General features: G+C 34.6%; 1 non-coding gene across 1 annotated transcript; it reads right to left on the reverse strand.

Moving 5' to 3' along the window:
- Positions 1-7552: 7552 nt before the first annotated feature.
- On the reverse strand, positions 7553-7659 carry LOC112101385. Its single transcript, XR_002907511.1, has one exon. It is a non-coding gene; the product is annotated as a small nucleolar RNA R71 (small nucleolar RNA).
- Positions 7660-8431: the final 772 nt, after the last annotated feature.

Here is an 8431-nt window from a genome sequence, read left to right on the forward strand (position 1 = left end):
TATAGATTCAAGGCTTACCATGATATACCATAGTTATAAATCAATTTGCCGTCCCTAACAATGACAACTGCTTGCACTTAGCCAACTCAACTATCTCCATCGCCATGGAATACATTTAATGTGAAACATATCAGAGAATTATCATTTGACCAAATGGTATAAACAAACATAAATAACAGAATATTTCATTAGAAACCCCAGAAGGAGAACATTTCATTGAAATGCTGAATTTTCCACCAGCAGTAACGAAATAATATACTCTTTAAAGATTGATCTTCCATTTTCGCTAGGAACAAAGAGGCATTTAGAGGTATAAGGTAACTCAATGGACACTAATAATAGATACTAAATAGCAAAGCTATTTGAAGCACTAGAGAATACTAAAATGTAGAGAGTACTAAAATGTTATATCTCAGCTCAAAAGGTGGACAGGTAGCAACTAAGAACTCTAGTTAGCAACTTTAGTTCAGTTTTAATGTTTACTTCATATTTGGTTCACAAAATTGTAAACCTGTTGGTTTCTTTCTAGTTCAGCTTTGAGCCAAAACCGAATCGAACCAGATGGTGTTGTGCAAGGTAACTGTAGAACTCTTTTATTACTTTTGAAAGCTCTTTTATGTTAATTGGATACCAGCAACCTTACAATAAATTATTTCAACTTTTAACATGTGAATGTCAGTAAAGGACAAGAAACACAACCTCCTCCCATGCATAGGAGAATTACTATATTTTATTATTTATTATTATTATTATTATTTTCTCTTTAATAATAATGTCTTCAACTTTATTACAAAGAGGACGTCTCACCCCTTGAGAGTTAATTGTAGCATGTGATGCCAAATAATAACGGCGCACAAAAACTATTTGCACAAACTTTTTTATAGAATTGAATTGATAGCTGACGTGGCATATGACCTAGTTAAGTGATTGTAACTTAACGATGTAAAAAGCATAAGGACTAAAAAAAGTTTTAAAAAGATTTTTTTATTTTGTTTTTTTTTTATATTTCTCTCCCTTCACATCACTAACTCCTCTGCGTTAAAGAGTATAGTAATGATTGTGACATAGAGGCTTGATGCATTGCGATCATGAAAAGGAAGGTGATATAGAGGTTTGATTAATTGCAAAGCATTATAAGCCTTGTAGTTTAGTCAGCAGCTTAGTAAACTTAGTTATGTTGACGTGGAAAGTTAGTTATGACAAGATTTGATGATTGTTTGACATGAACCCCGCTAAGAACTTATGCGACCCTAATCAATTTAGTTTCTAAGATTAAATCTAAACCTATAATTTAATGAAACTGCGATCCGATGCTCAATGAAAGCATGAATTTTGATATGTGAGGTCGCCACAATCAGTTATGGATGATCTAATTGATAATTAAGAGTTTGAACACCACAAAAATCTGATAAGTTCAAAGAGTTTGTTTAAAAACTAAAAAGAATTAACTCTCTCACTAATTGCATCAAAACCGATCTATCTCTATTTATTGGATAGGAGTACATTAAATAGGTTGGTTACAAGAATTTTTGGAAATAAATCGTACACCAAAATCAAATCGGAATCTTAATTTAAAGCAAATAAGGAAAGAATATAAATCAAATCATAATCTTAATCTAAGCGAATGGGAAAGAATCTAAATCAAACCCGAATCTTAATCGGCTTAAATGCCTTACATCAATTAAAATATAAACTCGAAAATTAAAAGCGAAATAACTGATTTGTTTCTAGAGAAATGGAAAAGTGTCCAAAAAGAAAATTAGTATATTTTCCAAATGGAAAAATATCTAAAAAAGAAAAATAATATATTTTCCCACCATAATGTGCAAGCCAACTTTCCATTTCATGGAAGTGATTATTTGGAAACTTTAAGAGCCTAAATCATGCATTTATCATGTTCGATTCCTTCAACGGGGCTCCACGAATTTGATTGAGCACAAGTTGCTTAAATCAACCCATTAAATGGTTCTTTGAATTTCTTTGCTCGAACTTTTGCGACTGATCCGACATGAACTTAAATAGAATCTGAATATACCTTATCTCATGTGCTTGTGACAATTTTGTCCTAAATCTCACCATTCCCCTCCTCTTGAAAAGGATTTGTCACCAAATCATCATTTGCATGAAAATGACTCAAATTAGAAACATTAAAAGTAGCACTTACGTTATACTCATTGGGCAAATCCAACTTGTATGCATTGTCATTGATCCATTCTAAAACTTGGAAAGGACCATCCCTTCGAGGTAATAACTTAGATTTACTCTGTTTCGGAAATCGTTCATTGCCCATGTGTAAGCACACCTAATCGTTGGGTTCAAAAACTAGCTTATGTTGTCCTTTGTTGGCTTGTTTAACATATTGTTCAGTTCTTCACTCAATGTTGAACTTCGCCATCTCATGTATTTGTTTAATAGTTTCAGCATTTTTCTTGCCATCTAAGTTAACATGCTTAGAAACAGGTAGTGGAGTTAAATCCAATGGGGTTAAAGGATCAAAACCATAAACAAAATTTAAACGGTGAATACTTAGTAGTAGAATAAACAGAACGATTATAAGCAAACTCAACATATGGCAAACAACCTTCCCAAGTTTTGATGTTCTTTTTAATGATAGCCCGCAACAGAGTAGATAAAGTTCTATTCACAACTTCTATTTGACCATCAGTTTAAGGGTGACAATTAGTTAAAAACAACAACTTAGTTCTTAACTTAGTCCATAATGTTTTCTAGAAGTAACTTAAAAACTTAGCATCCCTATCACAATCTCCCTAAAGAACAAGTCAGCGACATTAGAAGCATCATCTATTTGGTAGCATGCAATAAAATGAGCCATCTTTGAAAATCTATCTACGACCATAAAAATTGAGTCTCTCCCTCGATTAGACTTAGGTAACTCTAGTACAAAATCCATTGAAACTCTAGTACAAAGTCCATCAAAACATCAGTCCAAAGAGCATTAGATATTGGCAACGTGGTGTATAAGCCATAGGGTTGCACTTTCGATTTGGCTTGCCTACAAGTGACACATCTACCATAAAGTCTCTCAACATCTTGTCTCTTATGTGGCCAAATATAAGTGTTCCTGCAAAACTGCTAAAGTCTTTACAACACCAAAATGCCCCATCAACCCTCCTCTATGGGATTCTCTCACTAACAAATCTCTTAAAGAACAATTAGGCACACCCAATTTATTCCCCAAAATAAGTAACCATCATGCCTAAAGTACTTATTGGTATTCAATACTAAAATCATGGTTATCAGTATACAATTCTTTAATATGTTCAAAACCAAGCAGTTTAACATTAAGTGTCAAGATTAATACATACATGTGGGAAAGCACATCTGCAATAATTTTTTCCTTACCTTGCTTGTAATGAATGACATATGAAAACGTCTCTATGAATTCTACCCACCAAGCATGCCTTTTATTCAACTTGTGTTAGCCTTTAAGGTGATCAAGAACTCATGATCAGTGTCAATCATGAACTCCTTAGGCCATAGGTAGTTCTGCCACATTTCTAACGCTCGAATCAATGAATACAACTCCTTATCGTAAATAGGGTAGTTTACGGCTGCCCCACTTAGTTTCTCATTAAAGTAAATAATTGGTCGTCCCTCCTACATTAAGACTATGCCAATACCAATACATGAGGCGTAGCATTCAATTTCAAACATTTTATTATAGTTAGGCAAGGACAATAAGGGAGCATTGGTTAGCTTTTGCTTAATTATTTGAAATGCTTTCTCTGGTTCTTCGTCCCATTTGAATCCAACATCTTTTTTTATTACTTCAATAAGTGGTGTGGCCAATGTGCTAAAGTCTTTTACAAATTGCCAGTAAAAGCTAGCGAGCTTGTGAATAATTCTCACATTACTTACACTTGTGGGACTCGGCCACTCTTGGATTTCATGTACCTTCTCCTTATCAACCAATATACCCTGTGCACTCACAACAAATCCTAGAAACAAAAGTTTATTGGTACAAAAGGTACACTTCTTCATATTAACAAACAACTTTTCCTTCCTAAGCACATCTAAAACAGATCTCAAATGTACTACATGCTCGTCCAAGTTTTTGATATATATGAGGATATCATCAAAATAAATAGCAACAAACTTGGCAATAAAAGCTTGCAAAACATAATTCATAGGTCTCATAAAAGTACTCGAGGCATTTGTCAAACTAAAAGGCATGACTAACCATTCATACAAACTGTATTTTGTTTTAAAAGTAGTTTTCCATTCATCTCATTCTTTTATTCTAATATAATGATATCCACTTTTCAGGTCAATTTTAGAAAATACACAAGACTCATGCAATTAATCAAGCATATCATATAGCCTAGGAATATGATGTCAATACCTTACCATTATGTTGTTGATGGCTCGACAAGTAACACACATCCTTTATGTTCCATCCTTTTTAGGAACTAATAAAACTGAAACTGCACATGGACTCATGCTTTCTCCCACGTCCCTTTTTTCCATCAATTCATTAAAGTTCCTTTGTCTCCTCTGGGTTGCTCCTATAGGCTGGTCAATTTAGAATGGTTGCATCGGGTACGAAATCAATTTGATGCTCAATCCCTTAGATTGGAGGTAAACTATATGGTGTTTCCTCGGGAAAGACATCCTCATATTCCTACAAGAGAGAAGTAATAGAACTAGGCAAAGTAAGGTCAAGTTCGTTAGTGTTTAAAAATGCCTCTTTGTACAAAAGTATAATCATTGGCTAATGTGAGAACAATACTTTTTTTTTATCTCACTCGCTCTTGCATATAAATTCTTTTGTTTCATCTATGATTTTCTCTCAATGGTCGTACTTTTCTTGACTTTTTCTCTCTCATTTTTCTTTTGCTCACTCTCTCTTTGTACGCTCACTTGGTCTCCATAAACCTGCTTTGGTGTCAATTGAATAAGAGTCATGTTGCGTTGATTAAATACAAAAGAATATTTGTTGGTGAGGCCATCATTCTTCACACGTCTGTTGAATTGCAAAGGCTTCGTAAGTAACAAGTGTCCAACTTGCATTGGTACTACATCACATAACATCTTATCTTCATACTTGCTAATCCAAAAAGTCACTAGCCTGCTTGTTCATTTTCACCTCACCACTGTCATTTAACCACTACAGTTTGTATGGCTGTGGGTGTTTAAGTGTCGGAAGCCCTAACTTTTCCACCATGATAGTACTACCAACATTAATACAACTTCCTCCATCAATAATTATACAACATACTTTGTCTTAAACATGGCACCTGGTATGGAAAATGTTTTCCCGTTGCACTGCTTCGTCTTCCTTTACTTGCAAAGTCAAAGCTCTCCTAACTACTAATAGTCAATTCCCCAGGGGTTGTATACTTGATAACTCTATGAATAAGAGTTATCATGGTAATTTTACACTTAAATCATTATTACTTAGAGAGTAAATGACATGTTTTTATTGCATTTTAGTTTTATTTTGCATGAACAACTGTTTTAGTTTATTTTTAATAAATTACATTGTTTTAGAAAAATTTTGTGTGCTTAGATTGTGTCCATAATTATAGATGATTCAAAGCTTAAATTTCAAGGAAAGAATGCTGCTACAATAGGCTTGCAAAATATGGAAAAGAACTTGGCTACAGAAGAAATTGAAGCAAATCTGGAGCAGTACAGTTTCTGTAGCAATCGTTGTTGTAGCAACCATTACATTGCTGTAGCAATCCTAGAACAACGACAGAGAAAATTTTACAGAATATTGCAATCTGCAGTTTCCTAATCTAGAAGATACGCGACTTAGGCTTTCGTTTACCCTAATTTTCAACTTTAAAAGGAGCACACATCATAAGAAAAAGGGAGCCGTCAATCACGATAAAAAGAAAAACACGAAACAAACAAGGAAGAAGATTGAAGAGAAGGACGCAAGTCTGCACCAATAACAAAATCTACATAATATTTGGGATTCAACCTTTCTTATTCGATTATTGTTCTTCTTCTTTATTCTTTGGTTGAAAATATGTACTTGATGGCTGGAACTTTGTCGTTTGTTTTTCTTTTACAAGTTAAGAACTGAATTTAATTATAGTTGAGTGACAAATTATCTAGATGAGTTTTTGACTGTTCATATGAGTTGTTGCACATCTGCTGTAGCACTTTACTCTAATAAATTATATTACACTCATTATTTCGGTTGACCTCCTATTTAATGACACAAGTTAAGAGAGAGCCACAACATGGCCTGTCTTAATGGAACATATTAGAGTAATATTTGGTCTTAAATTAAGTTTCCTGGATTGAGTCTCAACTTGAATCCTAAAAGGGTTGTGCTTGGTTTAAGATTTGTTATGAACTAGATATAGGGATTTACCTTGTAGGGTAAAGAGAATCTAAGTTTGTACTGCCATATTTTATGTTGACATAACAACTGGTCACTGTTAGGTTGCATAAAGGTATGAGATATCTAACATGCAACGACTGAGGATGTATGAGAATCCTGCCAGTGCGGTAGAATATGTTGTAGCAACTGAACGTAACAAGCACTAAATAGTCAATCCGATGAAAAGAATTTGCTCACTCAACTACCACTTGTTCATTGTTTTAACCGTGTGTTTAACGTGAATTTTAGTTTTAGTATCTCTACATTTTGTGTTGCTGAATTATTACTATTTCTAGTCAATTGATATTTTTTTTAGTCAGAAAAGAGATTACATTGTTGAGATTACTATAGCAACTCTAGTAGCATCAATCCATGTGGAGACGATCTTGATTACTCATCATCTTATTACTTATTGTGTACACTTGCACATTAACACCAATAATACTTGAGCTAAAAATATACAACAAGTTTTTAGCGCCGTTGCCGGGGATTGATTGTTTATTTTTGAGTTGTGAAATCAATTTTTACGGTGCTAATCCTTGAACTTATTTTGAATTGTTTACTTTGTTAATAGGCCACTCTTGCATGCGCAAATTCAAACTTGTTGAATTTCAATTTGATCCAGAAATTGAACAAACTGCAAGAAGATTGAGAAGGGAGCAAAGAAACTTAAAAGCTGTTGTAGCCATGGATGACGTACAAAACTTAGGAAACTTAGAGCCTCATGGACCAATACAGCCTATCAACGTATAAAAAGGTCAAAATTGGCAAGTTAACTAGAGATTACCAGGAAATAACAACATTATCTACATGGCAGATGATAAAGACAGAGCCATTAGAGATTATGCTGTGTTAGCTCCTCAAGTTATACATCCAGGTATAGTGAGACCTGAGGTGGAAACTGTGAATTTTGAACTTAAACCAGTGATGTTTCAGATGCTGCAAACAGTGGGACAATTTAATGGATTGCCATAAGAAGATCCTCATCTCCACCTTAAGTTATTCTTGAAGGTGAGTGATGCTTTTAAAATTGCTGGAGCATCAGAAGATGCATTGAGACTTAGACTCTTTTCTTACTCCTTAAGAGATCAAGCTAGAGCATGGTTGAATTCTTTACCATTAGACTCCATCACTACATGGAATGACTTGGTTGACAAGTTTTTGATGAAATACTTCCCACCAACCAAGAATGCAAAATTGCATAATGAAATCACTTCTTTTCATCAACTTAAAGATGAAAGCTTGTACGAGGCTTCGGAGAGATTTAAGAAGTTGCTCAGAAGATGTCCTCACCATGGCATTCCCTGTTGTATACAGTTAGAAACCTTTTCGATAACAGGTTGAATCCAAGTACTAGATTGATGGTCGACGCGTCAGCAAATGGAGCTCTATTATCTAAATCTTACAATGAAGCCTACAAAATTCTAGAGAGAATTGTTAACAATAATTACCAGTGGCCATTAACTAGACAAACTACAGTAAGAGGAGCTACAAGAGTACACAATGTAGATGCCTTTACAGCACTATCAGCCCAAGTAACATTATTAACCAATATAGTGAAAGTTATGACTACTGCTCTAGCAACAGTCAAGCAAGTTGCTGACATTTCTTGTGTGTATTGTGGAGAAGAGCCCTTGATCTTCCCACACCTCAAACCACATCAGATGCACTGATGGTCCTTGCAGATTCCTCATAAAGCATCATTTCCATAGCACAAATCCCTAGACAGATTCAAAAGCAAGAACTTCTTAAGCTCATGCCTCTGGAATGACTTTCCAATTATGAAAAATTCCATCAAAACTCACAGCCAGTCCAAACATCCGATGCTCATTTTGAAAAAAGAGCAGATGGCACAGTAAAACTGAATTTTCAATCACCATCCACTTCCCAGACGCCTATTGTTTCTCATCCACCCTCTGAACAATCAACACCTAGAAACTCCTTCTCATACTCCTCCATGATCACAGCCGTATCTACGACACAAGAAAATCTTCTCAACCACGGATTTGCCTCAGATGGGTATCCGATTTACCCAAACAAAATCAATAGTCATTTTTTATGGGATGTTCTAGG

Source organism: Citrus clementina, unplaced genomic scaffold, assembly GCF_000493195.1.
Source record: "Citrus clementina cultivar Clemenules unplaced genomic scaffold, Citrus_clementina_v1.0 scaffold_2, whole genome shotgun sequence".
Classification (NCBI taxonomy): domain Eukaryota; kingdom Viridiplantae; phylum Streptophyta; class Magnoliopsida; order Sapindales; family Rutaceae; genus Citrus; species Citrus x clementina.